General features: G+C 38.7%; 1 pseudogene across 1 annotated transcript in view; it reads left to right on the forward strand.

The window, feature by feature from the left end:
* Positions 1-15,381, forward strand: part of LOC308272253 (centrosomal protein of 78 kDa-like) — a 48,776-nt pseudogene that overhangs the window by 18,085 nt on the left and 15,310 nt on the right. The window contains exons 8-9 of the transcript in view: positions 3,796-3,841; positions 5,642-5,768. The product of the transcript in view is annotated as a centrosomal protein of 78 kDa-like (transcript). The remainder of the gene's footprint in view (positions 1-3,795; positions 3,842-5,641; positions 5,769-15,381) is intronic.

Genomic DNA, 15,381 nt, shown 5'->3' on the forward strand with positions numbered 1-15,381 from the left:
ATGAGTCTCACTACCTGCTGATGCTGTCTTCAAACCTACAATCCTCCTGTCTCAGCCTCCCAAGGACTGGAATTACAGGCATGTGCCACTACACTGGCTTATAATTATACTTTTTAGCACGCTTATAATTCCAGCATTTGGGAGGCTAAGACAGGAGGATCATGGACAGCCTCACCTATTTAGCGAGGCCCTTTGTAAATCAGTGCGACCCTGTTTCAAAATAAAGAATAAAAAATAGGGCTGGGGTTGTAGCTCAGAGGTAGAATGCCCCTGGGTTCCATCCCAGTACCACACACACACACACACACACACACACACACACACACACACACATTACACTTTTTAATGCATCATAAGGATTCATTGGGTCAGTATTTTATTTTTTTTACTTTATTTTATTTCTTGGTGGTACTGGGGGTGGAACCCAGGGGCATTTTTACCTCTGGGTTATATTCCCAGATGTATTTTATACTTTATTTGGAAATAGGGTCTCACTAAGTTGCTGAGAGCCTCACTAAACTAAGTAGCTGAGGCTGGCTTTGAACCTGTGTTGTGTGATCCTCCTGTCTCAGCCTCCCAAGCGCTGGGATTACAAGCATGCGCCACCATGCCCAGCTTGAGTCAGTATTTTAAACTGGTAAGAAATTAGAGAAAATTTAATTATTAAATTTTTTTAATGTTAGCTTAAACATCTTCATAAATATATCTTCTTTGAATTATAACTTCTTTCTGTTACTTAGAAATTTATAATTATTTAATGGAAAATAAACTTGGAAAGATTGTTTTATTGTAAATGTGAAACAATAACTAAATGAAGTCAAATAAATATAACTTTTTTATTATTAAAAGATGGGTATAAGCTGGGTATGGTGGCCCATGCTTGTAATCCAGCATTTGGGAGGCTGAGACATGAGGATCGCGGTTCTTGGCCAACCTCAGCTACTTAGTGAGGCCCTTTACAACTCAGACCCTGTTTCAAAATAAAGAATAAAAAATAGGGCTTGGGGTATAGCTTGGGGATAGAATGCCCCTGGGTTGCATTCCTAGTACTGCAAAAAAAAAAAAAAAAAGATGGGTATATTGGATTCACCATTAACAATTTATTTGTAGTAAATGTATTAAATTGTGGTTGACTGGTTATTAAATCAAGTAGTTCATTGGGCATGGTGGTACATGCTTGTAATCCCTGCGCCTGGGAGGCTGAGATCACACAGGTTCAAAGCCAGCCTCAGCTACTTAGTGAGGCTCTCAGCAACTTAGTGAGACCCTGTTTCCAAATAAAGATATAAAATAGGTCTGGGAGTATAGCCCAGAGGTAGAAGGCCTCTGGGTTCCACCCCCAATACCACAAAAAAAAATCAAGTAGTTCAGGATTTATCTACCAGTTCTTTTCTGAGAACAGTGTTATTTTAGTAGTGTTGTATACAAGTAGAGATTAGGGACATTTTGCTAATTATATGTTATTAAAAGTTTATACCATATATGAAATCTTTAAAAATATTTCATTTGATGTTTTGATAAATTAGAAATAGAAAAAATATATAAATTTTCATTCAGAGAAATCACATAGGGCTGAGAGGTGATTATCAATAAGTTACACTATATATGTGAAATATTTGTCTTATATTATTGCATAATTGGTGTTTTGTTTTGTTTGTGTGTGGGGAGAATACTAGGGTTGTTCATTCTACCTCCTAGCTACATCCCAGCCCTATTTCATTTTTTTATTTTGAAACAGGGTCTAAGTTGTGGGATCCTCACTAAGTTGCTAAGGCTGTAAATTGCTGAGGCTGGCCACGAACTTGTGATCCTTCTGTCTCAGCTTTCCAAGTACTGGAATTGCAGGTGTGGGCCACTTCACTTGACTTAGACTATGTTTTAGAGACCATACTAATGCTACTCAAGTTAGTATAGTAGAATAGATTGGGGTGATAAATGTGGCCATTCCTTCTCAGTAATATTTGAGACAGACATTTAAATGTGAATTTTAATATATTGTTCTAATAAAGTGCTAATCTATCTAACTTTTACTACCAAATATTTTATATAAAGATACTTAAAGCCAGAGGTGGTGGCACATGCTTTCAACCCAGCACTTGGGAAGCTGAGACAGGCAGATCACAAGTTTGAGGTCAGCACATACTGCAACTTAGTGAGATCCTGTTTCAAAATTAAAAATAAAAAGGGATGGAGTTGTAGTTGAGTGGTAGATTGTCACTATGTTCAGTCCTTAGTACCACACACATACACACACAAACACAAATGTTGAAATTTAGAATATGCCTTATTTATTATTTATTTATGTTAAATTTTTATGATCTGGGAATTGAACTCAGGACCATTCTACCTCTGAGCTGCACCTCCAGTCTTTATTTTTTATTTGGAAACAGGGTCTCACTAAGTTTCTGAGTTTGCTGAGACTAGCTTCAAACCTGTGATCCTTCTATCTCAGCCTTCCAAGTTCTGGGATTATAAGCATACACCACCATACCAAGTGTAAATCTTCTCATTTTATTATTTTACCCAGTAGATTTTGTATTTTTTATATAATCAGATTTTATATTTTTATATAATCAAATGAGCACTGAAGGTCAACCTACTTAGAGGATAAAATTTGGCTTATCTACTACCCAGGAACCTTGTGTCTTGTAACTTTAGTAGTTTTTACATAGTAAAATTAATCTTCAGTTGGATTCTTTTATTTGTTTAATTTTTATTTTTTGCGGTACTGGGGGTGGCACCCAGGGACATTCTACCTCTGAGCTATACTCCCAGCCCTGTTTTTTATTCTTTATTTTGAAACAGGGTCTCACTGAGTTGCAAAAGGCTTCACTAAGTAGCTGAGGATGTCTATAAACCGTGATCCTCCTGTCTTATCCTCCTGAATGCTGGGATTACAAGTGTGCTCCACCACACCTGGCTCTTCAGTTGGATTTTTTTTTTTTTTTTTTGGTGGTACTGGGGTTTCTGGAAACCCTTCTACCTCCAGGCTACACTCCCAGACCTAATTTTATACTTTTTTGTTTGGAAGCAGGGTCTCTTAAGCCAGTGAGTCTGGCTTCGAACCTGCGTGATCCTCCTGTCTTCGCCTCCCAAGCGCGGGAATTACAAGCATGCGCCACCACGCCCGGCTTCAGTTGGATTTTTTTTTTATCTAATACGGTTACATTTGGCTGGAGTCATGGGTGTATCTATAGTGATCTGACCTTGAAATTAAGAAATGCCAGAAATGTTCTGAGATTCAATAAACTGGATTTTTCTTATGATACCTGGTCTTTTTTTTGGGGGGGGGGGGTCTGGGGATGAAACCAAGGGACATTTGACCTCCGAGCTACACCTCCTGCCCTATTTTTTATTCTTTATTTTGAAACAGGGTCTAAGTTGCAGAGGGCCTCACTAAGTAGATGAGGCTGTCCGTGAACCGCGATACTCTGGTCTCAGCCTCTCGAATGCTGGGATTACAGGAGTGTGCCACCATGTCCGGCCATACCTGGTCTTTGATTCTTTGGAATGCATTTTTTATTTACTTTTGAATGTTATACATATCTCATATACTTATATTTTAAAAACATTACTGGCCTATTTAATGTGTCTCAGAGAATTATGGCAAAAACATTATGCTACAGTGTGTTCGATTTTCTCCATAGCAAAGCCTTCTAGGTCCTTATTTTAAGGTTACTTATTTCTATGCAAAGTTTATGTGATTAATGTATGTAATACTATTAACTTTGATTATTTGGTGTTAACTGCTAGTGTATTGACATCAACTATAACTTAATTTGCTTATCCTTTTAGGGCTTTTCCATTAATCAAAACTCTTGATATATCTAATCAGCTGCAGGTATGTGTTTATAATATGTAGGGGTTTGGAGTGAGAAAAGTAGAGGGTCCTTCTCTTTATTTTTAAACTGAATAAAGCCTTATGAAAAGCATTTTCTTTCTGAAGTAAATTTATTTAGCTTTCTAGATTGCTCTCCAATGCCATGGTGTAGATATGTGGATATGGAACACACTGGGGCCTTGTGATTTCATCCTGTAGACCAGGAAGCGATTTATTCAGTCCACAGATGAGCTGTTGCTCAGTGAAATAAATTCGGCCACTATTTTTTACCTGATACATGGAGCCATCATATTCAGAATGCCCTTTAGTTTCCAAGAAATGTGGGGATATGAATGTCTGTATATGAGTTTTAATTTTTTTTTTGGTGGTACTGGAGGTGGAACCCAGAGGCTTTCTACCTCTGGGCTATACTCCCAGACCCATTTTATATTTTATTTGGAAACAGGGTCTCACTTAAGTTGCTGAGAGCCTCACTAAGTAGCTGAGGCTGGCTTCGAACCTAGGTGATCCTCCTGTCTCAGCCTCCCAAGCGCGGGGATTACAAGCGTGCGCCACCATGCCCGGCTTGTATATGAATTTTAGATCCTGAAGCGAGAACAAAGCAGCAGGTGCTAGAGCGTTTGCTTTCTCACAACATTGCTTCTCTCACCAGGGTCCACACATTCCCTGTCCTGCTGCCTCACAGTCTTAGAGCTTGCTTATTCTGTCAGAGTTTCAGGTTCTCCTCCCTGGTCATCCTGGGAGACTGTAGAAGTTCTAGGAAAGATAGCCCTACTGAGATTGAGAAAGGAGCACCCTGGGTATCAGTACTCTTCCCCCCACCCTGTACACACAGGGTGCGCACCTAATTCTGACATTGAGGATTTTCATATGCTGTGTGATTCATTATATGTGGCAGAAATTACACTGAGCAATTTGTTTTCCATACAATTATGTACTCCCCTTACTCTTACTTTGGATATATAGATATTTTTTTATTTTTGGTGGTACTGGGGTTCCTGGAAGCCCTTCTACCTCCGGGCTACACTCCCAGACCTATTTTTTATTTTTTGAAATGGTCTCTTAAGGCAGCGCTGCTGGCTTCGAACCTGCAGGATCCTCTTGTCTCCACCTCCCAAGTGCGGGGATTACAAGTGTGCGCCACCACGCCTGGCTTGGATATATAGATTTTGAAGGAGTTATGACCAGGTCAGCTTTTAAATGATGGGAAGTGTTCAAGTTCGTAACATTCCAGTGGCAGTGAAACTCTACAGGAGAATTGTGGTGTTCTTACACTGATTTGGTTAAGGATGAGGAGAAAGGTTTGTGCTGGGTCAGTTTTAGTGAATATATATATATATGGCTGATTACAAAAACTTTCTAGGGCTTATTAATTATAGTTTAGCCTATTGATTCTCTAATTATTCTTGAAAAGATAGATTTTCCTTCTAAAAATTTTACTTCCAGACTCTGAGGATGGAGAATAAATTTCTCATCTGCTATATAAAATTGATTTTAAAAAAAGTTTATCCTGGCTCCTTCACAAGATTTATGTGAAAAAATTTATAAAGTAATATGGGAAATCCCAAATGTTAATCATAACCATTTTGATAGAATTCTATATATAACCCGGCAAGGGTACGTTAGTGGTGTTTCACTTTGTTACAGATTGTTTTAGGCTAAGGAGTAAAGACACTTTTAGAAAATGACTTAGTCATTTTCTAAAATGATCTAAAATGATTAGAAAGATCACTTTAATTAGATGGCCTCTGTTTAGTATGTGGTTTCTTACTTATACAATCTTGTCCTCTTTATTTTAAGCAATCAGATTTTTCTGTGACTGACAGTAGAGAGTCCTTCATCCTCAGACATTGAAGAGGTTGACGATTCTTGAGAAAGTGTTCATGAAGTGTCTGAGAAAACCAGTTTAAAACAAGAAGCCTTACAGGTACAAAGCTTATTACTCAAGATACAGAGAAAATGATTTCACACTCTAGTTGGTTCTTAGTGGGAGCTAGATTGTAAGATGACTCACGGTTGCCTGGGGACTCCTTGAATGGTTCCTGTACTTAGAGTAAGGTCAGAGAAAGATGTGTGAACTCCAAGAAATATAAATTAAAACATGTCACCAACAATATATATTTTCTTAGAATCATAGAGCATTACATTTAAGGAGAACCTGAATGATCATAAGATAAACTTTTAAAAGAACTTTCTTATAAGAGGAAAATATAACTTTAGATTTTGTTTTGTTTATGATACCGGGAATTGAACCTCAGCACTACACCCCCAGGAGGATCTCAGGTTCAGAGCCAGTCTCAGTAACCTCCTCCAGTTAGAGGGTCTTAAGTTTGCTCCTGACAAAATTCAACAAATACCTCCTCTTAAGATCTTGGGAACTCAATTAACGCTGACTCAGGTTAGCCCACTCAAGCCTCAGCTAAATGTATCCTCAGAAATGAATATTACACAATTACAATACCTATTAGTGAAATCATTTGGCTATGACCTTGGGTTAATGTATCAACAGAAACACTTAGCCCTATCTTTAAGTTATTAAGTAAGGGATAGCCTCATGATCATATAATTTTACAACAAGAACACCTTAAGCCTATAGCGCTCTTTCAAACTGTGCTAGATCAAGCTAAATTAGCAAGGTATTGTTGTTATAAGCCTTTTTCCCTGTGGATAATTGCGGGAGTATATCTTATCATGGCAGCCATTATTCAGGATGGGGTACCCTTAGAATGGGTATATGCCACATTAGGCAATAGCTCTCGTGTATATACTCAAGTTGATCAGATGGCCAATGCAATCGTCAAGGGGAGAGATTCTTCACTCCGTCATTACAGCAAAGACCCTGATATCATTGTTTTTCCTTATAGACTTGCAGATGTGGATTGGCTAAGTAGAGCCAACTCTCGTCTGGCTCTAACTTTAGAAGGATTTTTGGGAAAGTTAGATTGGCACTATGGACCCTCAAGATGGGTCCCTGCTTTCCAACGCCTTCTCCTTAAGGCGCCTATTCTATTTCCTGCTCATCCCTTAGTCCATGCCTTACATGTGTTCACAGATGGGGGAAGGGCAGGATCAGCTTATGCCGCCTTCAGGTCAGAGGAAATAGAAAAACCTAAATTCCAGCACTTTCAACCATGCCTAGGGTCTGCTCAATATAAAGAATTATTGGCAGTAGTCATGACCTTCCGAGATATCAATGATCCTTGCAATTTATATTATGACAGCCTTTATGTAGTTAATCTAATGCCTGGTTTGCTTCAAGCTCATATTAGGCTAGATGATAATCCTATATCATCCTTGATGATTTGCCTCTGAGGGCTTCTGGAAGATCATAAATTTCCTATATATATTCAACATCTGAGGGGACATTTTGGCCTGCCCGGCTTTCTGACCTCTGGTAATGCACAGGCTGATCAATTGGCATCTTAAAGTGTCAACATATCCACTTTACAAGAGGCTTCTGCTTCACATGACCTCACACATCTAAACTGGAGGGGATTACATCATAGGTTCCCCTTAGTACCAATAAAAGATATTAAAAAGATTATACATACATGCAAATCTTGCAAACCTTTTCTTAATGTTCCCCCCTTACAGTCAATGGGGGTCAATCCCAGAGGACTCAAACCTAATGGCAAACTGATGTTATACATTATCCTGCTTTTGGAAAGCTTGAATATATTTTTGTGTCCATAGATACCTTTTCTCAGGCCTGTTGGGCAACCACACATATGGGAGAAAAGGCTAAACATCCCCAGTCTCAATTTTTACAATGCTTTTGCCACATTGGACCTTCCACAACAAATCAAAACAAATAATGGGCCCTGCTTTACAAGCTCGTCTTTAACTTCATTTTTTGCTCAATGGCATATTAAACATTTTATAGGTATTCCATACAACCCACAGGGACAAACTATTGTTGAAAGAAATGATTTAAACCTTAAAGTACAGCTACAAAAACAAAAAGGGGGAATCAGTACCAATCAGCAATTGGGTTTGGCCTTGTTTGCTATTAATACTTTATTTTATTTTTTTTACATTTCAGTTATTTAAATTTAATATGCATTTTGAAAAAAAATGTTCATTAAGAGACTATTGATCTATAGCAAAAAGTTCTTATTTATATCTGTTTATATGTATCATGTAGATATTATTTCAGTATCTACCTTTAGTAATTATTTAAATATAAATATTTATTTATATATTTATTTAAATTTTTATTTTTTATAAGTGGAACATATTGAGAATGGTGTACATTTACATTGTGCTTCATGCCCTTCCCCTTCCTTTTCCCTTCCCCCCAATAGAGAGTGTCCAGGTTAATCATGTTGTATTTATGCTATTATACATATTTATATGTAGCTCCTCCATTGAACAACCTCAGCTCTGTTCCTTTCCTATCCTTCCATTCAAGCTTTGCTGAGATTTCCCCTCCATCATCTGGAATCCCTCTGGTATTACCACTACTCCCTAGCTTGAACATATTAGAGAGAACATATGTCCCTTCTCTTTCTGTGCTTGACTAATCTCACTTAACATAATGTTCTCTAGTTCCTTCTATCTTCTTGCAAATGCTATTATTTTATTTTTCTTGATAGCTGAATAGAATTCCATTGTGTGTATTTCTCATAATTTTGCAATCCATTCATCTGTTGATGGAGATCTAGGTTGGTTCCATATTTTGGCTATTATAAACTGTGCTGCTATAAACATGGTAATGCATATGTTAACGTAATTCTCTGCTTTCAAGCTCTTTGGAAAGATACCCAGGAGTGGTATAGCCAGATCAAATGGTGGATCTATTCCCAGTTTTCTAAGGAATCTCCATACTGATCTCCATAGTGGCTGAACTACTTTGCACTCCCACCAACAGTGTAAAAGAGTTCCTCTTTCCCCACATCCTCGCCAGCATTTGTTGTTGTTTGATTTCTTCATGTTTGCCACTCTGATTGGGGTTAGATGGAATCTCAGCGTAGTTTTGATTTGCATCTCCCTAATGGCTAGTGATGTTGAACATCTTTTCATGTATCTATTGGCCATTTGTATCTCTTCTTTTGTGAAATGTCTATTCATTTCAGTTGCCCATTTCTTGATTGGGTTGTTTGTTTTGCTAGTGTAGAGTCTTTTGAGTTCTTTGTATATTCTGGATATTAGCCGCCTATCAGAGTGGTGGCTGGTAAAGATCTTCTCCCATTCTGTAGGCTTTCTCTTTAGGTTCTTGATGGTTTCCTTTGATGAGATGAAACTTTTTAGTTTGAAGAGATCCCACTTATTAATTCTTGCTTTAATTTCCTGTGCTTTGGAAGTCTTATTGAGAAAGTTACTCTCTGTACCTATATGTTGAAGTGTAGATCCTATGCCTTGCTCTAACAACTTCACAGTCTCTGGTCTAATTTCTAAGTCTTTGATCCATTTCGAGTTGATTCCTGTGCATGGTGAGAAGTAAGGATTCAGATCCAACTTTCTACAAATAGATAGCCATTTCTCCCAGTGCCATTTGTTGAAAAGGCTGTCTTTTCTCCAGTGTATGAGTTTGGCCCCTTTGTCAAAGATCAGTTGACTATAGATGTGTGGGTTTGTTTCTGTATCCTCTATTCTGTTCCACTCATCAGTCTGCCTATTGTTGTGCCAGTACCATGCTGTTTTTTACTCTTGCTCTATAGTATGATTTGAAGTCCGGGATTGTGATGCCTCCCGCCTGGTTCTTGTTGCTGAGAATTGCTTTGGTTATTCTGGGTCTTTTCTTCCTCCATACAAAATTCATAAGTGATTTTTCCAGGTCTTTGAGAAATGTTGTTGGTATTTTAATGGGGATTGCATTGAATCTGTAGATCACTTTTGGCAGAATGGCCATTTTGATGATATTAATTTTGCCTATCCATGAGCAAGGGTGATCTTTCCATCTTCCAAGGTCTTCTTCAGTTTCTTTCTTTAATGTTTTGTAGTTTTTTCTGTAGAGGTCTTTTACGTCTTTGGTTAGGTTTATTCCTAGGTATTTTATTGGTTTAGAAGTTATAGTAAATGAAATAGTTTTCTTTATTTCTTTCGTTGTGGATTCATTGTTGGCATAAAGAAAAGCAACTGATTTCTTTAGGTTGATTTTGTATCCTGCAACTTTGCTGAATTGCTTAATCAGCTCCAGAAGTCTTTTGGTTGAGTTCACTGGATCTTCTAGATATAGAATCATATCATTTGCAAATAAGGATAGTTTTAGCTCCTCTCTTCCTATTTGAATTCCTTTGATTTCCTTCTCTTATTGCCATGGCAAGAGTCTCAAGGACTATATTGAAAAGGAGAGGTGATAATGGGCATCCTTGTCTTGTGCCTGATTTTAAAGGGAATTCTTGCAGTTTTTCTCCATTCAATATGATGTTGGCTTTGGGTTTCTTTTATATTGCCTTAATGATGTTGAAATATGTTCCTTCTATTCCAATTTTCTGCAGCATTTTTAGCATAAATGGGTGTTGAATTTTGTCAAATGCCTTTTCAGCATCTATTGAAATGATCATGTGGTTTTTGTTCTTAGTTCTATTTATGTGGTGAATAACATGTATTGATTTGCATATGTTGAACCAGCCTTGCTTTTCTGGGATGAAACCAACTTGGTCATGGTGTACAATTCTCTTGATATGGTTTTGAATGTGTATAGCTTGTATTTTGTTTAGAATTTTTGCACCATTTTTATCAAAGATATTGGTCTGTAGTTTTCCTTTCTTGAAGTATCTTTATTTGGTTTGGGGATAAATGTGATACTGGCCTCCTAGAAGGTATTAGGAAGAATTCCATCTCTTTCAAGTTCCTGGAAGAAGTTGTGAAGTATTGGTATTAGTTCTTCACTGAAAGTTTTGTAGAATTCATCTGGGAACCCGTCGGGGCCTGGGCTTTTCTTTGTTGGCAGAATTTTGATTGCTGTTTCTATTTATTTGTTTGCTATTGGTTGGTTTAGGCTTGCTATGTCCTCTTGTTTCAGTTTAGGTAGGTTATTTGTTCTTAGAAATCTATCAATTTCGCTAGGCATGGTGGCACACGTTTGTAATCCCTGCTCTTGGGAGGCTGAGGCAGGATGTTCGCACGGGTTCGAAGCCAGCCTCAACTACTTAGTGAGGCTTTCAGCAACTTAGTGAGCCCCTGTTTCCAAATAAAATATAAAAATGATCTGGGAGTATAGCCCAGAGGTAGAAAGCCTCTGGGTTCCACCCCCAGTACCACCAAAAAAAAAAAAAAAGAAATCTATCAATTTATTCCATGTTTTCCAGTCTGTTTGAGTATAAATTCTGAAAATAGTTTTTAATAATCCTTTGAATTTCCCCTCTGTGGTGATGTCTCCTTTTTCATTTCTGATTTTAATAATTTGAGTTGATTCTCTCTTTCTTTTGATTAGGTTGGCCAGGGGTTTGTCAATCCTATTAATCTTCTCAAAGAACCAGCTTTTTGTTTTGTTGATTCTTTGAATTGTTTTTTTGTTCTCTATTTCATTTATTTTTGCTTTGATTTTAATAATCTCTTGCCTTCTGCTGGCTTTGGGATTAGACTGTTGCAGTCTTTCTAGGTCCTTGAGTTGTGTCATTAAGTTGTTTGCTTGGTGGCTTTCTGGTCTTCTTATGTGGGCATTTAATGTTCATAAACTTAAGTTTAAGTTCATAAACTTTCCTCTCAACACTACCTTCAAAGTAACCCATAGATTTTGGTAAATTGTTTCTCTATTTTCATTTAATTCCATAAATTTCTTTATTTCTCCCCTAATTTTTGCTCTTACCCATTCGTCGTTCAAGATTATCATTCAATCTCCATGTATTTAAATAGTTTATTTTGGGTTTCCTGTTGTTGATTTCTACTTTCATTCCATTATGGTCTGAAAAGATGTAGGGAATTATATCTTTTGAATTTGCTGGTGCTTTCTTTGTGCCCCAGAATGTGATCTATTTTAGAGAAGGTGCCATAGGCTGCTGAGAAGAATGTGTATTCTGTTTTTCCTCGTTGAAGTATTCTGTATATTGCTTATAAGTCCATTTGGTTTATAGTTTTCATCAGTTCTGCAGAGTCTTTACTCATCTTTTGCCTTGAAGGTCTATCTAGTGGTGTGAGAGCTGTATCGAAGTCTCTCACTATTATTGTATTTGGGCCTATTTGAGATCTTATGTCCAAGAGGGCTTGTTTTCTAAATGTGGCTGCACCCACATTAAGGGCATAAACATTTACTATCATTATATCTTCTTGGTGGATTGTTCCTTTTAATAAAAGGAAGTGCCGTTCTTTGTCTCTTCTGATGTGTTTTAGCTTAAAGTATGTTTTGTTGGATATCAGTGTTGCTACTTCTGCCCATTTTTGGTCCCCATTGGCATGATATATCTTTTCCCATCCTTTCACTTTCAGTCTGTGAATGTCTTTTGCTGCAAGGTGTGTTTCTTGCAAACAACATATATTTGGATTATATTTTTTAATCCACATTGCCAGTCTGTGCCTTTTGATTGGAGAGTTAAGTCCTTTGACATTCAGTGTTATTATTGAAATGTGTTGTTTATTTCCTGTCATTTTGTGTTCTATCTTCTGTTAGATATAGTATTATTTCTTCATATTTAGATGCCCTGGTGATCAACTTCATCTCTTTCTGGTTCTGGAGTCTGCTTCTTTTTTCTTCTTTATGGTTTATTTCTTAAAGTATTTTCTCTAGTGTTGGCTTATAATTCATGAATTTTTTGAGGTTCAACTTATCCTGAAATATTTTTGTTTCTCCATCAGTGCTGAATAATAGATTTGCTAGATATAGCAGTTTTGGTTGGAAGTTGTTTTTTTCCAGAGTCTGGATCACATCATACCAGTCTCTCCTGGCATTCATGACCTGGGACGTTTAGTCTGGAGTGATTCTTATTGTTTTACCTCTATATGTTACTCATCCTTTTGTTCTCACTGCTTTTAAGATTCTTTTCTTGACATCTATGTTGGTCATTTTGATTATTATATGACATGGGGATGTTCTTTTTTGATCATGTCTTAGTGGTGTTCTGTATGTCTCCTGAATATGAAGATCCAAATCTCTTCCCATGTTTGGATAATTCTCTGAAATTATTTCTTTGAAGAGATTACGGATGCCCTTGGTCTGTAATTCTATCCCTTCTTCAATGCCTTTTATCCGTAGGTTAGGACGCTTCGTATTGTCCCATAGTTGCTGGATGCTTAGGTTTTGTTGCTGTACTGACTTCTGTATGCTGTTGACTGTGTTTTCGGTTTTGAATGAACTGTTTTCTAACAGTGATATTCTACTTTACATTTCATCTAATCTTCCAGAATTTCTTTCTGTTGTTATCTTCATTTCATTTATTGACTCTCTCATTTCATTCCAGACCTCTTTCTGATTCTTTCTTAGTGTTTCAATTTCCTCTTTCATTTCCTGTAGACTAGTTTTAAAGCCTTTCATCATATTGTAGATCAAGATTCTGAACTCCCCTTCTTGCATTTCTTGTAGGTCAGTATTCGTGATTTCTGTTGTCTCTTCATTATTCCTGGTTCTCATATTTTCAGCATTCTCAGTCCTGTTTTTCTGATTTCTACCCATCGTTTGTGAGTATTATGCTTTGTTCAGTCTTAGTATTAGGAGTTTAGAGATATCAACAGGTTAGCAGTGCTTTTCCAATGTTGAGGGTTGGGTGATGGGGGAGGAGCTGAGGTGATGGGTATAGGAGCCAGATTGGGTAGAGGATATATTTAGGTTGAGAAAGACTTTAAGTATGATAAGGTAATATCTTGCTGAGAATGAGAGAGAGAGAGGTAATTAGTAGGACTCTTGTAGTTAGTAGAGTAATTATGGAGATACAAAATACTTTGAGTATTAAACAAGGAGGTATATTACGGGAAAGAGTTTTGGGGGAAAAAGTAGATAGGTTAGCGTGGGGAAGTTTGTAAGAGGGGTGGGGGAAGGAGCAAAGAAACATAAATAAAATATCAACAAATGATACCAAGACTAACTATTATGTAATCAAAGAAAAAACCAACCAAAAGAGGAAAAAGAAAAAAGAAAAGAAAGAGGAAGAAAGAAGAAAACAGGACAAGAATAAAATAAAAAGAACTAGCAACTGTGAAATCAGAAAACAAAGCAAACTATCAAATATATATAAAAAAGTAAAAGTAAAAGAAGGATGGGGGAAAAACAAAACAGCAACAATAATAACAAGACAAAAGCAATATAAAAATGAAACAAAACATCAACAGCAAAAGAAAAAAAGAGTCCTACTTATTTTTGAATATGGGATCAGGTCCATATAATATTTGAATGTCTGATTGCTGTGGTAGCTTTCAGAATATAATCCAATGTTTCTCAATTTTCTCTGTACTCCATTTTCATCTTTTTAAATCCCTCTCTGGGTGTTTGGACACCTTTCTTTCTTTTGACAGCTTTGGGTTTAGGTGTCAGAGTATCTGGTGTTACTGTTAATAAATTCTGTACAATTCCCAGGTTCTGTGTATTTCCAACCTGTAGTCAGTGCCTCTGTACTCACCACCCTAGACTCAGGCCTGTGCTTCACTATAGCATGGGTGGAAGATGTCCAAAGTAGACTTGGAACCTCCCCCTGAGGGCCCATGCAGGTATTGCTTCTTGATGAATTTTCCTGTGTCTCTGGAAATGCTAACTGGGCCAGCCCGTGTGGTCCCAAGATGTACCCTGGGCAAAGGGTTGCTGGTCCCTGGGCACACACACTTACTGTCAGAGCACTGCCAGTTCCCAGGGTGCAGGCAGGGTGCACTGCTATTACTGGACCCCAGCTTGGGTGGGCGCAGATGCCTAGTGTCTGGTCCTGGGCTCGGCCAGGGTGCACAGGGCTGTGCTCTAGACTAGAACTGAGTCTCCAGCTGCAGGGAGGGCGCAGACACCCAGCGATGTGCCAGGGGTGCGGGGCAGGCGCACACTGGTCCAGGGGTGCAGGCTCAGTGCAGGGTCTAGCACTGGTCTCTGGCCCGGCAGGGTGCATGACAGTAGCACTAGGTTACGAGCATGTGGTGGGCATACACGCTGGTGCTGGACCCGGTACGTGAGCTTGGGGCCCGAGGATATCTCATGGGTGGACAGAGCTTTGGCCGCCCAGGAGGAAGGCAGGGCCCACGAGGTGAGTGCCTGGGCTCTGGCGGGGCACAGGGTCTAGGTGCACAAAGTGAGCACCGAGTTTAGGGGTGGGGGTGGCATAGGCACAGGCAACTAGCGGGGGTCCTGGGGCGCAGACAGGGCGCATGAGGACAGTGCTGGGTTCCGGGGCAGGGGACAGACGCCCAGGGCTGCTGCTGGACCTGGGGCACATGCTAAGACCCGCAGCTTCTCTGGACGCACTCAGATACCTGGCTTCCTTGATCCAGGTGTCTACAGGACTCACTGTGCTGCTGTGGTCCCATCTTTGGTGAGCACACAGGATTCTGGCATGGGTGCTGTTCGCTGCTTAAGATTAGGCTCTGTGACCCTTTTCAGGCTCTTGGGTTATTTTGCCATGGTGTTATCAGTCAGGACTAGGGAATGCAGTTTGGGCCGGCAGCCCGCGCTGGCACTGGGGGCGGCCCGG

The sequence above is a fragment of the Muscardinus avellanarius genome (assembly GCF_963383645.1).
Source record: "Muscardinus avellanarius genome assembly, chromosome: 13".
Classification (NCBI taxonomy): Eukaryota; Metazoa; Chordata; class Mammalia; order Rodentia; family Gliridae; genus Muscardinus; species Muscardinus avellanarius.